The sequence below is a fragment of the Elaeis guineensis genome, chromosome 4 (assembly GCF_000442705.2).
Source record: "Elaeis guineensis isolate ETL-2024a chromosome 4, EG11, whole genome shotgun sequence".
Taxonomy (NCBI): domain Eukaryota; kingdom Viridiplantae; phylum Streptophyta; class Magnoliopsida; order Arecales; family Arecaceae; genus Elaeis; species Elaeis guineensis.
In genome coordinates this window covers 129653553-129658763 of record NC_025996.2, presented here as the reverse complement: position 1 = coordinate 129658763, position 5211 = coordinate 129653553, and positions in this window count along the sequence as shown.

Genomic DNA, 5211 nt, shown 5'->3' with positions numbered 1-5211 from the left:
CACTGGTGCATGTTGGTTAGCAGCATATTATAGTCAGGAGTTACTATTTTTTTGTGCCACACAAGTGGGGCGTTCACTAGTACATGCTACTGTAGACATGTTTTCTATGTGATTTCAGAACTAGTTCTTTTTGAGCCTTCATTAAGACGATCACTAGCACATGCCAATAAGTGGCATATTGTCATCAGAATCGAGACTCTTTTGAGGCTTGCTATAGGCCGATCGTGGCCATGGTCAAAAGGCTAGGAGAGGGAGAGAGTTTAATAATTGAGTACAATGATTAGAAGTTATATTTTCTTCTTCTATTATTAAGATATGTTGATGATTTTGAATACATGTAAATTTTATATTGCTCAACATGTCTTAAATTATAAATAAAAAATTTTAAATTACAATCCTGAGGTTTATGCATTTAATGCTTAATTGAATAATGATAAAGGTGACTTACTTGGCTTTTAGCTCACTCCTATTTTGTTATTTTTTTCCAGATGCCAATATTTAGTGTGGATGGGATTGTTGGCTGTGAGCAAAAAGATTATGACCTTGAAGTATTTTTTTTATCTGAAATAAATGTTATATAATTAAACTAAATTGGATTTGAAAATAATATCAAAGATTTTAAGTATTTTAGTTTATTTGCACTGGTACTACATAAATTTTTAGTCCTTGCATGTTTTATGGATAAAATCCTACAAAATATGTGGCCATCTATCACGTGCTTATTGTGATAGTGAGATGAGGCATGATAGGTTTTATGGTATCAGAGCTTCGGCTTTAGATCCTTAGGGCATAGACTAGATAGTGAGGGTGGGTAGAATATGAAGGGCCACCTTAGAATATATTTCAGGATAAATAATAATGATAATAATAAAAGAATGGGGGATTTTATGTTAAAAATTGTAATAATTTCAAATGCAATCTCTTTTATTGATATAGGTTGAGGTGGCCCCAAACAAAACCAGAAGAGTGGCTAATTTTGTTGAGAAATCTCGAGCAATTGACACTCATTGTGCTAGGGGTGCTATCCAAGTGAGACATGCACCTCATGCTTCTATCTCTCAAGCAGCTGATAGCCCGTCAATGGGGGAGGTTGAAAGGTAGAATGCCAACTCTACCCACCATTTGGATGACACCCCAATTAGTATTGACAATGGTCATGGAGTTGATGGAGATTTAGGACATCAAGGCTGAATGGCTGATTTTGTTCGGGCCTTGACTAATCTTCTGCAGCCGATGCAGCCAAGGACTGAGATTGGACAATCGACAAGGGTAGAGAAAGACATCATAGAGTTGAAGAAATTGGCACCACCAATCTTTGAGGGGTCTCCTGAACCTTCAGAGGCATTGAAATGGTTAAAAGAGATGGAGAAAGCTTGTACTACCTTGGACTACATACATCAAGAGAGGGTTCGCTTTGTGGCTTATCAACTACAAGGCAAAGCTATGAGTGGTGGGAAGCTATGAAAAGGCAACATGAAAGTGATACAGAGCCTGTCACCTGGGATATATTTTTCCAGGAGTTTTTAGACATGTATTATTCAGAAAGCCTCCGATATTAGGAGGAGAAATTTATAAAGTTGACCCAAGGCCACATGACGGTTGCACAATATGAGGCTAAATTTACTGAATTGTCTTGCTTTGTTTTTGACCTAGTAAACACCAATACTCATAAAGCCTGAAGATTTGAGAAGGGACTAAGACCAAAGATTAGGGCTGGCGTACGACCAATGGAATTGACTACTTACAAGGAGCGGCAAAAGTGGTGGAGCAAAAAGGTAGAAAATGTAGAGAAGACAAGAGATCGTAACATGGGGAAAAGACCCAAGCCTAGAGGGCAGTAGGGAGATCAATTCTCAAATGATCATTATAAGAAATGGGCACCATACAAAAGAGATGATAGATTCCAACTAGAGAAGGAGCATCGGTGCACTAGGTGTAGAGGTTCTAATGCAGAAAAAGATTACCGTTCATTCTCTGGGTCATGTTTTGAGTGTGGCCAATGAGGCCACAAAGTTATAGACTATCCTCAATGCATGGGTTAGTAATACAGCCAAATAGCTCAAACTACTCTAAAGCCACCACTCTTTTAGACTCCTTCAGTTGATTAGACTCCTTCAGTTGATTAGACTCCTCAAGCTAGGTAGATGCTCCCTTAGGGCACAATTAAGGAAGAAAGCAGAAACCCAAGACCCAAGCCCGTGTCTATGCTCTGACTAAGTTGACTGCACAAGCATCCAATATATTTATGACAGGTAACCTTATCTTATATATTGATCTTTATTTCAAATATAGAATATTTTCAGGGATTGATGTGTGTTGAATAGATTTTAACAATAGTTATCCTCTCTTTAATTGTGATAGGTATTGTTAGGGTATCTACCATTTATGCTTATACCCTATTTGACTCTAGGACTACCCACTCTTTTGCTTCTTCTGAGTTTGTCAGAAAAAATGGCATTATCCCTGTACCTTTAGAATTTGAGCTAAGTGTTTCTACTCCAATTGAAGCTATCATAGTTAGCATGGTCGGCAAGTCTTGTGTAGTGGGTATAGGAAGACATGATCTTTTAGCAGACCTAATAGTCTTGAATATGAAAGAATTTGATGTAATTCTGGAATGGATTGGCTAGCAGCCCATCATGCCTCAGTGGATTGCTTTGAGAAGAGAGTGCCTTTCCAAATTTTTGGGGAATAAGAGTTTAGCTTCTCTGGCAGTAAAGTAGGTGTTTCTCTTTGAGTTATATCATTCACGCAAGCTTCTCGGATGCTGAGGAAGGGGTGCATAGGGTATTTGGCCACAATAGTCGATACTCAATCAAAAGAGCTCAGATTGGAGGATATTTCCATTGTAAGAGAGTTTCTTAATATGTTTCTAGAAGATCTTCTAGGAATGCCTCTAGATAGAGAAGTGGAGTTCTCCATTGACCTGGTACCCAGTGGTGGATCTATCTCTAAGGCTCCTTACCAAATGGCCTTAGCTGAATTGAAAGAATTGAAGGAGCAACTTCAGAAACTATTAGACAAGGGCTTCATTAGGCTTAGTGTCTCCCTATGGGGTGCTCCTGTGCTTTTTGTTAAGAAAAAAGATGGAAGTATGAGGTTATACATAGATTACAAAGAGCTAAACAAAGTGACTATTCGGAATCGATATCTTCTATCGAGAATTGATGATCTCTTTGATTAGGTTTAAGGTGCTCAAGTTTTCTCCAAGATTGACCTTCGAATTGGATATCACCAATTAAAAATCAAGACTGATGATGTGCCTAAGACTGCAGATATAGGCACTTTGAGTTCCTAGTGATGCCATTTGGATTAACAAATGCCCTAGTAACATTCATGAATTTAATGAATCAGATATTCAAACCCTTTTTAGACGAATGTGTGGTAGTGTTTATTGATGACATCATGGCATACTCCAAGAGATATTAAGAATATGAAAAACACATGAGGATAATCTTACAGATTTTGAGGGAGCAAAAGACATGCAAAGTTAAAGAAGTATGAGTTCTGGTTGGAAAGTATCTCCTTCCTCGATCATATAGTCTCTAAGGAGGGTGTTTCTATTGATCCAAAAAAGGTGAAGGCAATTGTAAATTAGAGCCAACCGACTAATGTGGCCAAGGCTCATAGCTTTTTGAGGCTAGCCAAATATTATAGAAAATTTGTTGAAAATTTTTCCTGCATTGCAGTGCCTTTAACTTGACTGACTCAAAAGCGAGCAAAATTTGATTGGACAAAGGATTGTGAGGAGAGCTTCCAAGATCTGAAGAATCGTCTAGTGGTGACCCCAATTCTTACCTTGCCTTCTAGGAGTGGTGGATTCATAATTTATAGTGATGCTTCCAAGAAGGGGTTGGGTTGTATATTAATGCAACATGGGAAGGTTAAAGTTTATGCCTCAAGATAGTTGAAACCATGTGAGCAGAATTATCTGACCCATGACTTGGAGTTAGCGACAGTTAATCTTTGCTTTTAAAATTTGGAAGCATTACTTGTATGGAGAATTTTGTGAGGTCTTCACTGACCATAAGAGTCTTAAGTATAATTTTAGCTAAAAGGAGCTGAATTTGAGACAAAGAAGATGGTTGAAACTCTTAAAGGATTATAACTTAACCATTAGCTACCAACCAGAAAAAGCTAATATAGTAGCAGATGCTCAGTAGAAAATTCTCAAGTGATATAGTAGCTTTGATCACTTCACAGAAGTCTATCTTAGAAGAACTAGAGAGGTTAGGAATTGAGGTATGGCTACATAACTCTGGATGTTAGCTTAATACCCTTATGGTGCAACCCACTTTGATTGAAAGGATTAAAGCCTCTTAGAGAAAAGACCCAGACTTAGCGAGAATCAGAGGAGTTGATTCTGGTATCTATTCAGAGTTTAGGATCCATGAGGATGGCTCCTTAAGATTTAGTAATAGACTATGCATCCCAAAGAACATAGAACTAAAACAGGAGATTTTGGAAGACACTCATAGCTCTGCTTACACAATGCATCCTGGTCGCATGAAAATGTATAAAAACTTGAGGAAGAATTTTTGATGGAGTGGAATGAAGAGAGAAATTACTCAATATGTTGTCCATTGTCTAACATGTTAGCAAGTTAAAGTTGAGCACCAAAAGCCAATAGGACTACTGTAGCCTCTTCCTATTCTAGTATGAAAATAAGAGCACATAGCTATGGATTTTGTGTCAGGATCACCAAAGACTCCCAAAGGTAATGAAGCAATTTGGGTGATCATGGACTGACTCAAAGTCAGCACATTTCTTACCAATTCAGGTTGGTTGCTTGCTCGAAAGGCTAGCTAAGCTATATATTGATGAGATTATGAGACTCCATGATGCCCCTGTATCCATAGTATTTGATCGAGATTCAAGGTTTGTCTCTAAATTTTGAAAAAATTTGCATCGGGCCATAAGGACCAAGTGAAAATTCAGCATAACCTTCCATCCTCAAATAGATGGATAATCGAAAAGGACAATTCAAATAATACAGGATATGTTGAGATCTTGCATATTGGATTTGAAAGGTTTTAGAGACGAATACCTACCTCTTGTGGAGTTTGCTTATAATAATAGCTATGAGTCTAGTATCCAGATGGCTCCATTTGAGGCCCTATATGGATGAATGCAGATTTTAATTTGTTGGGATGATGTGGTAGAAAGAAAATTATTACGATCAGAGATTATTCAACAAATAGTGGATAAGAT